The sequence below is a fragment of the Manis pentadactyla genome, chromosome 6, assembly GCF_030020395.1.
Source record: "Manis pentadactyla isolate mManPen7 chromosome 6, mManPen7.hap1, whole genome shotgun sequence".
NCBI classification, from domain to species: Eukaryota; Metazoa; Chordata; class Mammalia; order Pholidota; family Manidae; genus Manis; species Manis pentadactyla.
The window spans coordinates 150,481,838-150,497,608 of record NC_080024.1 but is presented as its reverse complement, the minus strand read 5'-3'; the positions used below and the strand labels follow the sequence as shown (position 1 = coordinate 150,497,608).

Here is a 15,771-nt window from a genome sequence, read left to right as displayed (position 1 = left end):
ATTTCCAAATTTTAGCTCACTTTTTTCTGTCAACCAGCTGATACTCATTTCCTACCTCATGGTTTCTATTTCCCTAGCTGTGTACATAGATCCGGAAAATCTCTTTCTAACCTCTTGACCTCTTCATGCACACATCCATCCTCTCCATACCCTACCATGAGCCTCAGGGAGGTGGAGCACCTTTCAAGACAGTTTTTGCACTGCAGCTAGAATTATCTTCCTTTTTATGATTATCACCCAGCTTTAAAATATTTAATGGTATCCCTTTCCTTCAGGGTAAGTCCAACTCCTTAAAATTCCCTTCAACGCTTGTCCTAATGCTTGTGATCTCCCATTCTACATTTTGGCCATATTGAACTTCCTTTAACTTCGCTCAATGTCACTGTGCTTCAGCATTTGGTCAGGTACCTGGGCCCATCCTGGCGCCCTCCTTCCTGAATTCTCGCAATTACCCTCCAACGCCACGCAGTGTGGGGACCCGACCTGGCTCTAGAGGTGGCCCCTGATAGGTCTAAGCCAGTGGAGCTCAACCCTCAGGGAGTGCCCCGCTGGTCAGTCATAAAATAAATTTAGTTTGTGGTGATCAGGGTGTTTTAAAAATGAGAGAGAATAAAAAATAACAGAGTGCATTACACGTAATAGTAAGCTGTGTTTGTTGAAACTACTTAAAAAGAATGCAAAGAATGTTACTATCACCATCCTTTTTGCCAGCATATTTTTTATTTCTTTCAGATACTGTGCCTTTCAAATGTGCACCCCTAACTGCTCTAGCATCTTTGTTAGATGAACCCAACACAGGAAGGCAGGCAGGCCTGGACGAATCACAGAGAAACGGAGACAGAATTGTAGGATTAAGAAAGCCATGACGCTCACCATTCCTCTGGACTTTCAGCTGTCGGATGCCAAGCTTCTGCATTGTAAAATTCCTATTTCCCCCTTTTTAATTAATTATTACATTTGCTTGGAGCAGTGATTTTTTTCCACTGTATATCGTACTGTCAATGTCTTTTCATGACATTAATATTCCTGAAACTTAATGTTCTACAATATTTTGTTGTATGAATATACCACTATATGTGCATGTGTATATTCCTATCTATATTGTTTTTAACAATGCATTATTACTATTGATGACAGGGTGTGAACATATTTTTAATATTAATCTTTACCTGTAATTCTCATTTTAAAAAGTCATATTTATAATTTTAACTTTTCTGTGTAAAGCAACACAATTGCATAAAGACACAAATGTAATAAACATTATAAAACTAGGCTTCTTAATACTGTGAAAAATTTTTAAATTTATTAGATATATGACACACTGCAGATGATTAAAATGCTTGAATGACAATTTTGTCTTTAAAATGTATCTTCCAAAATACTAGGGAGATTCATTTAGGAAAATTAGAGGATAAATTCTTAATTAAAAGAAAAAACTGTACTAGCTTATCATTAAGAAGGTATCACAAACTCTTTAATTACATCTTACAATTATGCAAGTCTTGAAATAGTTGGGAGTTTTGTAAACTAAGGTTATATGTGGAGGGTTCTCTTGTGCAGGTTTATCATTACCAGAATCAGAAAGCAATTCTATACACCCATCTCTAAATGTTATTGCATCAGCTTAGAACACTGCTGGGAGCTTTTCATATCCACTCTAAGACTACTACTAAGTTATTGGCTATTGCCACAGGCCACATACTAAATGAAATGGTTCTAAGTCAGGGGTTAAGTATTGAAAGTTTTAGCAACACAGAGGGTTGCAAACTTTCCTTTATGGAAATCACTGTGCACTTATGGAGTTTTTTTGTCTAAAATAACAAAGGGACTCATGAAAATTTGGTATTTCATAAAAGAATATAAAGATTTATGTTAAAAAATAGTATTCAACTTATTTAAATAGAGAAATAATTAAAGGAGAATAAGATTATTTTTAATCTTTTGAATGTTAAGTAGGATTTAGAATATTAAATATTCTTTTTGTGCATAATACTATCATGTTTTTTTCTTGTATTTTATCATAAATGTAATATCCACATTGGAAAGTACAATACACAATGGTTTTTTGGAGTGAAAGAAAGAGATAGCAATGAAAGGATATGTTTATGGGCTACCCTTAGTTCGTATTTTCTGGAAACCAAAGTAAGTTAGAAAGCCTCAATTGTTTACAAGGAAATATTTTAGGTCTATTTTAAATCTGCTGGTAAGTTTATATCTACTATGATTTCAGATGTTATACCTCTCCATAACACATGAGCATTTCTCATCTATGCCCAGGAAAGAGCAATCTCTCACTGGAAATCTAGCAGGTAAATACACTGTGAAAGTAGTTGACCATTCAAACTTCTCAAACAGGTATTTATTTTTCCTAGTAAGTGTTATAAAGTTTTCTGAGCTGCAGTATTAGTCCTCTAATGTCTCTGCAATAGCAACATCTTCCTCTGAAATATAGAAAACTGTTTAATTTGCTGGTGGTTGCCCTAAGGACAGCACCATTGTTAAAAAGCCAAATTAATTTAGATTTGAATATATTCTGCATCAAACCATAATCTTTGACTCATATATACATATTCAATTTATATAATTTTATTATCCTGTAGGACATTTGTTAAAACTTACAGATTTTTCCCTGTGTGATTATAAGTTTCATTTTAAAAGGCCATCATTAATTTTAGCTAATCATAAATATTTTGGGTTTATTCAAAGGTAAATGAACGCTGGAGTAAAAATAATACATAGGTCTTATTCTTCTCCTTGTACTAATTAATGCATTTTTCAATACTCCTCCTTTCCCATACCCTTATTTGACAAAGTGTCTGAGAAGCAAAATTAACAGGAGATATATACAGTACTCTTACTATTCAATTTCATTTGCTTGAGGTAAAAATATTTGGAAATTCAGTCGTGTATTTTTTTTATCATTGCTCTTAAATTTCCTTGAGAATGGGAAAGAAGAGAAATTTCTGCTCCTATGCTAATGAGACAGGTGGATCCTATTGCACATTTTACTCATGGAATGTTAACAGCTCTCAGGAAACTAAAAGAACAAAAGCACATGTATGCAGGACTGGGCTTTTACAAGCGGCCTAGGGCAGATTTCATCATCAATTCATTTAAAATCCATCCTGTGTAGAGCTTGTGGTATGTGTTCTTTCAACAGGTCAAACTCTAATACAGAGTAATGTGCCTTAAAATAATATACATTTAACATTTAAAATTTTACATTTATGGATATTTCTGCCTAGTGTTTTAGCCACTGAACCAAAGTTCTAAAATAATGTCAATACTTGTTCACCTATTGCTAAAAACGATTTTTTAGTTGTTTCTCAAGTTTCACCTATCTAGAATATAATCTCCTCAAGGAACAAGACATATTCTACTTCATTACACTCTTTTTCAACCTCCCAAATCCATCAGAGATTTGAGATTCATTAAGATTTGTTTAACAAATGAGTGAATGATTTTCATAAAAACTTATAAAAAAAAAAAGCCACTCATCTAATCAGTAGTTATCAAATTCTATGCCAGTCTGTTGTCTTCCTTTCCTTTCCACATTAAGTGGTAACACCTTAAACAAAAGACTGCCAAGTATCTATTCTCCACTCTTTCTATTGTAAAAGGATCTCCAATTGGGTAGATGACTGCTCAGGATAGAATTTACATTTCCCAGACTCCTGTGCAGCTTGGTGTGACCATGTGACTAAGTTCTGAATGTAAGATGACGTGATATTTGCATTTCAGGTTATGACCTTCGGGTATCTGTTTTAGCAATCAAAGCCATATTCTAACTACTAATAATTTACAAAATATGTATCATTTCATAAACAAACACTAAATGCCAGGCTAGGGTGTTAAATGCTATATGCACTTTTACCTTTAAACCTCAGAAGATCATGAAGGTTCATATTATTATAATTTTATAAACAATATAATAGATTCATAGGTATTTGATAATCTGCCTAAGGCCATCCAGTCAGTGATTCATGGTGCTGAAATTAAAAGCCTGGCTAGTCTTCCTCCACAGTGTTTTCCTCTACAACAAGCTGGGCCAGAAATTCTGCTTTTGATTCAAAAATAAAAGGAAAATTGAGACAATCTATCCCTCGATGATGTGAAACCTCTCTGGGAAATTTAATGTCTTTATACATGGGACAGATGACACAAATGGTCTTATCAAAGGTCTCTTACTATTCTTCCTTGTATGATTAACCAATCTAGAGAGAGGACAAGGAAAACACTTAATTTTTCTTTGGAAATTATTTTTTAATTTAAATCTTTAAGAGAAATTTGAACTAATCATGGAGATTAATCAACCAATAGATGTGATTATTATGTAGTGACTATGATACTCATCTGATGAAATAAAAACTGATTCATGGCTTCTGTGCTGGATGAAGAGGTTTAGCTTTTTGGCAAAACTTTTTTTTTTTTTTGTAAAATAAGAACCCACAGGAAAGTGCATTTGTGCACAGCTTAAAGAACTGTTACAAAGTAAACTATACAGTATTACCAACATGCCCAAAGCCTTCCACTTTCCCTGTCCCAGTTACAATGCCATCCCTCACTTGTAAAGTTAAGCACTTGCTTGGTACCACTTTCCATAGTAATTCTTTCTTGCTTTGCTTTATAATTTTATATCTATGTATGCACTCATAAGCACTTTAGACAGGGTTTTGTTGACATAGATGTGTACCCTAATGTGTCTACATTCTTTCCCTTAGTATCTGGTGTGGATTTTATACATGTTTTATATCAATGTAGTGTGTTTTCACTGCATTGGAGGAAGTCATCAAGAGGACACAACCACCACTTGACCCTCAAACTGGACCAGGGCAACTAGAAGCTCCTCATCCCTCCCCTGTCCTTGGAATGTATGTTTTCCCATAATTCCCACAGTGAGAACCATTTTTAGGAGACAACTTAGACCTGCTAAGGTCTCTATGTAAACTTTTAAGATCCTGGCAGGTGAGTGCAAAGATTTCATCTTGGGGCCACCCAAGACAAGCCTGACATGTAAGTGCAGGGGTTGTTAGAACTGCCACCTACAAATCTGATGTGGCCTAGCCCACTGCTGCCTGAAAGCAGAGTATACAGTAACAAACTGGAACAGTGTTTCTAGAATGTTTTGTTGCTCTTGTTGCTTTTGAACTCCAGGGTTTATAGTCAAATGCAATGTGTCTAGTCCAATTCAGGAAAACATTCTCTGAATAAATGGCCACGATTGCATTTGCTCCACCCTAGATCTGGTAATAAAATATATTAAATGGGCAAGTGGAAAAAACCTCAGAGCTACATGTTTTCTTTGAAAATATTTTGCTTCTTGTCCTATATTTTTCAGAATTGACTGCAATAACTTGTACTTACTTGGGGAAAATATTTTCTTGAAGTAAATTGTACTGTGAATTAAGCTACCCCAAGCAATCCCAAAATGTTGATTCTCATTCTCTTTTAGTACAACTCTTGGTTGTCTGCATGTTAATATTTAAATCTTTCCTCTCTATGTTTAATGAATGCTCCATCTTTAATATTTTAAAGTGACACTGAAATAAAGTTAAAGCTCCAGGGGTCTTTTGTAATCAAGTGCCTTTACTTCCAGTGGCAACATTTATTTCATCTAACGAAATGCAAGTCTCTGTAGCAACAAAATATTGTGAGGATTCTATAAATTTCCCCAGGAAATGTTTCCTTTTCTATGTAGAGATTTTATTAATAGCCAAGGGATTTTTATCAGGTACTTTTCGGTACCTATTGGTATCATCATATGGTTTTTCTTATTTAATGTGTTACCTTGGTAAAATGTGCTAAATAACTTTTGACATGGTACAAATCTTGCAGACCTAATACAGACACTGCATAATGCATTTTTCTGTCTTCTTGAATTTTTTTTACTAATATTTATGTTACATCTGAATATCTACTCTTAATTAAGTCAGATTAGCATTTGGTGTTCCTTGTTATTAGGTTTTGAGTGTGTTATATCCATAAAGTAAATTAGGAGTTGTTAATTATTTCCATGGACTGGATATTGTAAACAACATCAGAATTATCTGTTTCTAAGAGGAAATAAAGCTCATGTGTTGCAACCACTTGCTCCTGGTGCCCTTCCCAATGGCAGAGCTCTAAATTTTTTTAAGTTTATCAATGGTAAATGACTTGCCTCCTGTTTTCTTGATTCAATTTCAGTAATTTGTATTTTACCTAGGAAATCATACTTGCTAAGTTTTCAAATTTACTGCTACATAGTTTATAAAATACTTGCCTGTAATCCCCCTATCTGTCCTTTTAATTTCTTAGATAAAAAATTAAACATATCTTTCCTCTTTGTTCTTCACTAATTAAGGTTTTTAGACCATACAATTGCTTTTAAATACTGCTTTTTCTAAGTATCATAGGTTATGAAATTAAGCATTTTTTTTTAACATCTGTAAGTTCTGTCAGACATTAGCATTGACTAATATGCTTTGAGTCTTCATTAAACATTCAAGGTAGATACTAGGGATGCTAAGTATGAGGCTAATTTTTATTAGGTATTTTAAAATATAGGATTTAACTTCATACATAGTTTTTCTTTATCTCATTTATAAATTCTTACTTTTTCAATCAAAATAAGTATAGGTTTTAGTAAATATCATTGCTTCACTTTGGGCATGTATTTTTAGCCCTTTATCTCATCTAAGTTTTAATAACACATCTATACTTGTGTGCTATTGAATCTACTGCATTTATATGTAATAGTAAAAACTGCTAACACCTATAGTACTTATTACACTTCCTTTCTAGTTTAAATGCTTTTGCACCCATTCTCACAATACTCTCAGGTGGGTGCTATGGGTGCTACTATTACTGCAATCCCAGGTGAATAAACTGAGGCACAGGGGTATTAAATCAATTGTTCCAATTACGCCACTCATCGATGGTAGTGCTGAGACCCAAATCCACATGCTCTAGAGGCCGTGGAAATATGCCTCTGTGAGACTAAGTTATTTTAAAACTTGTAAAAAAACACATGATTTATGGAAATGGAGGAAAGAAATCTTTTCTATTTGTCCTTTGTTTTGAAATTTTAAATTTTTTATAGAGAGTGTCATCAATACCTCCCTTTCCTAGCATGTCAGCCAGGGTGTACTGTGAATGGCCTAGTCTGCTTTGAAAGCATTGGGTAATCTAAATGTACACTAATTAGGCTATTGCTGAAATTGTCATAACCTACTGAAGGGCAAATATCACATTACATAATATCCAGAAGGGTTAGTATTGAGGGTAAGCATTCTCCACAATCTCCAGGATAGTGGGACGGAAATTACTCTAGTCCTTAGCACACGGATGTCCCTGGGTTTTACTCTCCTATTCACATCACCTCACCTTTCTCAGCTTTAATCCCAGACCTGCTTGTGTGGACTCCCTCGTGCTGCAATCTACGTTCAGTGAGGCCCAGCTCCTACCTACTTGGCATTCAGGCTGTCCTAAATTCCTTACAGTCATTCACTTTCAAAGGTTTATGTATTTGTGAGGGTGTTTATATATTTTTAAAAACCCCACAATTCTAAAACATTGTGCTTTATAAGTCACATGAATATTAAGTGTGGAAGTCAGTCTCAAATACAATTTTATTGTTTTATTGCTTCTCAATTATTTGAAAGCTACTCTTGATCCTGGGGATTTCTTTTAAAGCACAGAGTCACCTTGGTCAAGAATCCCTTTTCAAAAAGTGATGGTTTTATCCACTTAGTAGGTAAAAGAGTTAATGCTTAAAAGGACAAAAATAAATTCTATGATTATATAGCGAAATGACTATTGAAAGTTATATTGGAAGCAGACAGACATTAGAGTTCCTTTTTCATATGTACTTGAAGTTCTGATGTATATTCCTTCCTCATTTTCCCATCTAACCTTCTCTGACCTGCTCTGTGAATCGAAAGGTTGGGTTTTATGGACTATATTAACAGGTCTCCCTTGTCCTGGGATTCCCATAGGATTTGGCCACAGCAACACACAAAGCAGATCAGAGAAGGCTGGACAGTAACTGCTAAGAAAATGGGAGCAAATATGCATCAGAACTTCAGGACAGTCATGTTTGAGCTGCAGGTTACAGGCCTGACTGAAACTGTGCCAAGCATCTGTACCAATTCAGGCCCAACAGTGCCAGGCCTCTAAGGTAAGGATATTAGGAGCCCTCATGGGAACCTAAATCATGAGATGGAGAAAGTAAAATTAAGAACTTGGACCTTCCAAATTTCTTAAATCTTCGTTGCTAAAGAAAGCCACCAACCACCTTCCTCCGATGCCCCCCCCACCCCCGTACTATCTCTGAAAAACAGGAACTCACCGTCAGAGAATTTCCAATGACTTCATTTGGACATAAGGATAGCAATGGTTTCAGGGGTAAGTTCTCCCTCTTCCACACCACATTCCCTCATGGATCCTAGAACTATTCTGATCTACACAGATTTAGGGCGGAAGGAGATAGTTTACACACTGATATTGATACAGGATCTTCCCAATTAGGAGTTGTGGGTATATTAGTGAGAGTAAATTCTAAATGAATCATGTTAAGTAAAATGAAATCTAAGATTAAAACAACTGAATTTATTGTCATGGCTGTACTCTCCTGGGATGCAAGATTGGACATTTTATTTCTCAACATCTGGCAGTATGTGTGAATCTCTAAAAGTTTGTGAGGATTGTTCATTGAAGGTATATCCCAGAAGGATTTCTAAATTCTTTTCTCCTTTACTTAAATGTTGTTTCAGATTCCTTGTATCTCAAGGGGATGCCTAACACTGACAGACTTTGGTATGTGTACTAAGGATTAAAGTGAAATATAAGGTTCAGCACAAATTCTCTCTCAACAGCACCTTATGATAAGCTGCATTTTTTGAAGTATAAGTACTACACTCATGTACGTTATTAGGATTACACTGTTAATCTCTTGAGAACAGACTATTTCCCATTCATTTTTTAAAAATCCCTGCAATCTAACATCTTTCCTGAACAAAATAGGTGATAAATACTGATTAGGTGATTGGTTGTTTTGAATCTGTTTCTTATGTTCCTTGATTGTATATATACCTGAATCACCTGTCACAATTGACATAAATTTATTAGGAATAGTCTCTACCTTCAACAGGATTATGGCCTGTAACAACACACACACATACATAATTTGATACTGTGAGACAGCATTACTAAAAGCCAAATGATGAGGTAGACAATAAGTATATAAGAGCTGGACAAGGGAGACATTACTAAATGGCGTAGTCATAACCTTCACCACAATGTGGGAAATGGTTTAGCTTTGAAGGAAAGGTAGATGTAGATAAAGTGAAAGGTTTTTAAGGCAGAACAATTTTGAAGACTGGGAAAATAAATACATTATTTCATGTTTGCTAAAAGACCAATTCAGAAGTATGGAGATTTCTTGCAGGAGAGTAGTAGAAGTAGTTCAGCAAATAACTTGTGACTCAACCATGACAGAGCCTTGAGCATCTAGTATAACACTTCAAATTCTATCTTATAGGTAATAATAAAGCATGAAATTCTAGAGCTGAACATTAGCCTATGCAAAAAGGGATTTTAGGAAGACCTCTGTGACAGTAATGGTGAGGATGGACTGGAGGATGATCAGCTTTGAGTTGGAGATAAGGAAACTGCAGAAATGTGAGCGAGGAGAAGGCAGGCCTGGACTAGGCGGGTAGAATGGGATTTCCCTATCTGGGCTCCCTGAGAGAGCACACCTGTGCCAGGATGACAGTAACTGTTGTCTGTCCTCAGAACAGTAAACTTTTGCCTACTGTGCGCTTCCAAAGTTTTAGAGAGTGAAATGAACTAAATTTAAGTTGACAACATTTATGAAATATTAGAATTGTCAGGGGTCCATGGGACCATCACGAGTTCTCTAATGCTGTGGATGCAGACACATTCGGCACCACAAGTACACAGAGGTTTCCTACCATTATCCAGGTGGCCGGCAGCCCAATGACGAGGAGTTGTTCAGAATGGAGTCATTAATGAAATAAAGTATTGAAAGATTGAAAAGATACATGCAGGAATTTAATAGACGTGGATCTTACATGGTAAGTAGGAAAGTGTGGGAATTTGCAGAGAAAGTTATAAATGAGTTATCAGAATACAAATGGAGTGATTTAGGAGGAAGGAGTGAGTGGGTATTGACAGGTTCCTCTCACAGCTCTATGCTCTGAGCTAATTACATCTCAATTTTGCCATTAAGCTTAGTGCAATAATTTTTATTGGTATCTAGCCCCTCAGTCTATTGTTTAAAGTGTCAGTTTTTAGCTATGCTCAATGTCTAATATATGAAATGTTTTATCATTTTCAAATAGCCTACTTAATGTGTACAGCCCAAGCTTAAGGATTTTTTTTAATTTTAGTAAAGAAACAAGAGATTTTTTTAGGTTAGAGGTTACACATCACTCTTATTTTTTTTAAATATAAATGCTTTAGATTTTGTTTTTCACTCTTATCTGTGACATCCCACCAAATTTAATGTAGTGAACCAAAATGTCATTTATTTAAAAATTTTCTATTACCTGAAGGAAAAAAATACTGAATTTTATAATTTGATGAACCAAACTCGTACTGCACAACACTTAGAAGCAAACGAAATTCAATATAATATGTCAAGTTTCAAGATTAAATTAAAGATATGTGGAATGTAATTTATTGCTTGTGTAGAAATAAACCATACATATCAAAAAACAAAAATGAAAAGAATAAACCTAAGATAAGAGACTTTAATACACAGTATAGCAAGTGACACTTTTTGGTTATTTTGCACTTTTCATTATAGATATAAATAACAGCTTTTCTAATTGGTGTTTTCAATGATCATCTTTTCTCTAATTTCTTTAAGTTAAAAAAATGCTACTTAAAGCATTAGTTAAAACAGTATATTGGAAATAGCAAAGCCTTTAGGTTGCTGACCTCTATATATAATTATATAATATTTAATATGTTATATATTATATATGATGTAAATATATAACATATACATATATATTAACAATGTTATATAAAATATATAATGTATAATTGCATTTTATATAAATAATATCTTGAGAAACTGAACTCCAATGCTCTGAGCTTTATCATCCCAAACGGAATCCTAGTACCAATGACGGTTCTTATATTTATTTCTTATTCATTTAACCACACAATGTTGCAAGTAATTTCTACTCCTAGTCAATATATTAGCAAATTAAATTGCAAGGCTATTGATAAGATCATAGCTTTGAAACGGGGCTACAGTAAAAACATCATGATGGGATGGCATATAATTGTTCATCTCAAATCTATAGACGCATAGGTGAAAATCGAGAGCTTTGGAGATCGTATTCTTCTCCTTTCATTTTTGGGTCTATAAAATGTGGCCCAGGAAGCAAGTGCACTTCTCCGAATTCACAGTTTTATATATGTTAGTTCACAGTTTGTTTTTAATATCAATATAGGTTTTCAGATATGTATGATGTGTGATGAAAAGATTTTAAAGTACAGCACTTTTAGAATATTAAGATGAGCATTCACTCTGCTTCTGGAGAGGAGACTGCTCTGTCAGTTCACACACACGCGCGCCCACACACACACACAAACACAAACGACATGGTAATTCTATTAATAGGATCTGACTTGGTTAGAAATACAGAATTTTTATAGTTTCAATTCAATATAATAACTATATTGTAAATGTACAGCATATAATGTATATGAGATATACAAAAAAATTTATATTTCTCCCCCTCCATGAATTTCATCCTGGAGGATGAATAATATCTCCATGGATAATATCTGTGATAAGATAGCTACAAAAACAGATATCATGCTATTCAGACTGTAACAATTATTATACAATTTAGACATGGAAAAAAAAGCAAATGATGATATCTCATTTTAGGTCAATGTATTAAGACAAGTTGCTAAAACAAAATACCATAGACTAGATGGTTTAAACAACAAAAATATATGTTCTCCCAGTTCTGGAGACTGAATCAAAGACCAAGATCAAATGCCCAGCAGGAATGGCTTTCTGATGAGAGCCTCTTCCTGGTTTGCAGACCGCCTCTTTGAACTCACATGGCCATCCTGGGTGCCTGCAGAAATCTCTCTCTCCCCCTTCTTACCAGGCCAGCAGTGCTATTGGATTAGGACCCTTCCATTATGAATCATTTAATCTTAGTCACTTCCTAAATACCTTACCTCTAAATACAGTCACACAGGAGATTAGGGCTTCAACACATGAATTTAGGGGGACACAATTCAGCCCATAGCAATCAGGAAAGGTTTGATGAAGAAGGCAGCACTTGGGTGATGAAGTGTATATGAGAAAGCAAAATATGGATGTGGAAGTCTTAACTCTGAACTAAGGGGAAGAAAGACCGTGAATGTACAGTGGCTTGAAAGTTCAGGCATATTTGCAGAACAGTAAGTATTACAATTTTGCAGTCACAAAGAATATATGTTGGAGAGAAGTCAAAGAATAAATGGGAAGGGAAATGATATTTACTTCATATGTTGAAGAAGTTTACATTATTTCAACATCATGATGAAGTCATCAATATGTTTGAGAAAGGGAGTGTTACTCTTTGATCTGCACACTGGATCTTAAAATGAAGTGTTTAGAACAGACTCAAATGAGCAGAGTCTGGGGTATGGAAGGCAGATCTGGAGAAATACTGCAACAGACTTTGTAGGATTAAATCAAATCACTTCTGGATGATAGTTTTATCTCTTTCACTGCCAAAATTTCTGACTCTGTTACCTATGACTTTTAAGGAAAACTGTTTAAGCAATTTGGCTTGCACCTATACCTCTCCATAGAAATCTCTTTCATAATTCATGGTGGTACTTCTCCCAAATCCAAAGGTCCTTTCTTAGTTTTTCTTATCTTTGGCTTCTCTTCAATCTTAGTGAGTTATTTTAAGCCCATTGTTGAGATGTACTATTCAAAAAAAAAATATTACTGCTCATTGATAATACACCTGGTCACCCAAGAGTTCTGATGGAGATGTACAAGATTAAGGTTGTTTTCATGCCTGCTAACACAACATCCATCCTGCAGCCCATGGATCAAAGAGTCATTTCAATTTTCAAGTTTTATTATATAAGAAATACATTTAGAAAAAGACTATAGCTACCAAGGAAATCAGTCCTCAGATAGATATGGGCAGAGTAAACTGAAAATCTTCTGGAAAGGATTCACCATTCTGGATACCATTAAGAACATTCATGATTCATGGGAAGAAGTCAAAATATCAACATTAACAAGAGTCCGGCAGAAGCTGACTCCATCCCTCATGGGTGACTTTGAGGGGTTCAAGACTACAGTTTAGGAAGTGAGAGCAGATGTGGTGGAAATGACATGAACTAGAATCACAGGTAGAGTCTAAAGATGTGGCCAAATTGCTGAAATCTCATGACACAACTTCAACAGATGAGGAGCTGCTTCTCACAGATGAGCAAAGCAAGCAGTTTCTGGAGGTCAAAATTGCTTGTGGTGAAGATGCTATGGAGATTGTTGAAATGACAACGGAGGACGTTGAATATTACATACACTTAGTTGATGAAGCAGTGGCAGCATTTAAGGGGATTGACTCCAATTCTGAGAGAAGTTCTACTGTGGATAAAATGTTAAAAAACAGCATCACATGCTACAGAGAAATCGTTCATGAAAGGAAGAGTCAAGTCAATGTGGCAAACTTCACTGCTGTCTGAAATCGGCAAAATCCCCCAAACCTTCAGCAACCACCACCCTATCAGTCGGCAGCCTTTAATATCGAGTCAAAAAAGATTAGGACTCACTGAAAGCTCAGATGATGGTTTTTAGCAATATTTTTAATTAAGATACTTTGTTTTCTTAGACATAATGCTATTGCACACTTAATAGACTAAAGTATAGTGTAAACATAACTGTTCTACTCACTGGGAAACCAAAACCTTCATTTGACTTCCTTTAACGTGATACTCATTTTATTGCGGTGGTCTGGAACCGAATTTGCAGTATCTCCAAGGTATGCCTGTACTAAAAAAATCCTTCCGAGTACCTGGTGAGATTTCAGTCCAAACAGAGAAAAAATTCCTGTCAGTACTGAAAGACCCCAGGGACACAAGAGGGGTCTCCAAAGAGGGTGCGAATGACACCGCTCCCCCCAGATCAGCGGGAGCCACTCCCAAAGGATATGCAAAAGAAGGGGTCCAGGCACTTGCCCAGAGCACTGGCGGGGTCAGCAGCAGGGCCCCACCTGCAACTGGGGTGAAGCCCCCATTTCTTTCTCGCTACGTTTTGGGGGTGTCCAACCTGACATTGCCAAGCTAAGTTCTCATCACAAAATAAGGCGAACAAGCAGGCAACAGCTGTCTGCGGGAGAGAAGGGGCTGACGCCTACCAGGCACCCAAACGCAAATTCACAAGTCACAGTTCAAAAATCTAATTCCTCTAAACGCTTTTCCCTGCCAACGTGGATTTGGAAAGAAGGCACGACGCGAAAGTTCACCTTTTTCCCTCGACCGGGCCGTGCAGATGGGGAGCCGGGTTGGGGGGGGGTGCTGGCTGTGGGAGAGAGCTCCTCCCTTTCTGCCGAGCCGAGCCCGGCAAGAGGGCTCCGGGGTCTCCCCCGCGGCCCCCGCGGTGAGTTCGGCCTGCGGCTCGGCCTTCGGGCCCCGCCCGGTCGGGCGGAGGACGGACGCAGCCCGGCCCGGAACTGACCTGACGCACGGCCGACCCGGCGCGGGGTTGGGGCGGCACCGGGCCCTCGTGCCCAGGGCGGCGGGCGGCTCTGCGCGGGCGCGGCCTGCGGCCCCTCAGGAGCAGCCGGGCCCGGAGGGCGGCGGGGCCCCGCAGGTACGTCCCGGGGCGCGGGCTCCCCCGCTGCCCGTCCGCAGGGCCGCCGAGGGGTAAGCGGGGGCGTGTGAGGCACGTGAGGCGTCCTGGAGCCGGACCGTTTGCCCTGGGCAGAGCCAGTGTAGAGGCGGTGCGGGGCGCCCCTCCCGCAGGAGCCCCGGGCCGACTGGCGGAGAAGGTGCCCAGCCGAGCCCCGCCGTGACTGACTAGCCGTCGCCTCACGCCCGGCGGGCTGGCGGGCCTGGTCTCCTGGGCGGTGTGATTCCTTAACCTTCACGTATCTAGAGGCCGAGCTCCCGGTTTGCTCTGCGGGCCGCCTAGGCCGTAAAGCCCCGTCAGTCTAATGGCCTCCCGTGTAATTGGACAGATCCTAGCTTTGTGGCTGCAAAAGCTGGTACAATTGTGGTGTTGTCTATAAAAAAAAAAATGCCCATTTTTGAATACATAAAGGGCATGTGTAACAGGGGTTTCTGAAGCTTGAGCTACTTGATTTTCATGATCAATGTATTTCTGAAGCAAAACATGACTTACCCTCGTGAAGCCTGTCTCGGTGCTGGCGCAGCCCGCAATGTTGGTCTTGACAGTCGAGAGCTGAAGGCCACCATTTCCGTCAGGGCCCCGTTTATGTGCGGGGCTTGGTCTTCTCTGGTCACTGGGTCCTTCATGCAAAGAGACCTATGAATGAGCGCTGGCTTGGGCAGTTTACTGCATTGTCACATCCCCCATCCCTTTTCACTGTCCCTTAAAATCTTTCCTAAATGTCATAACCCTGTAACTTGAAGAAACCCAACTGTAGTGATTCCATAGTATATCGATTCCACAGAAATCTCTTATAACCAATTTGCATATGCAGGCACTTTTAATTTAAAGATTTTATTCTTCTGTTTTGCATAAAAAAGGAAAAAAAAGTTTGATTCTGT

General features: G+C 37.6%; 1 long non-coding RNA gene across 1 annotated transcript in view; it reads right to left on the bottom strand.

Annotated features, from left to right (window-relative positions):
• The window catches only part of LOC118907786 (uncharacterized), a 51,332-nt gene extending 36,759 nt beyond the window's left edge, over positions 1 to 14,573 (bottom strand). Inside the window, exons 1-2 of the long non-coding RNA XR_005022953.2 lie at positions 14,505 to 14,573; positions 13,934 to 14,027 (exon numbers count right to left, since the gene is read on the bottom strand). This is a non-coding gene — a long non-coding RNA (uncharacterized LOC118907786). The remainder of the gene's footprint in view (positions 1 to 13,933; positions 14,028 to 14,504) is intronic.
• Between the last annotated feature and the right edge of the window lie 1,198 nt (positions 14,574 to 15,771).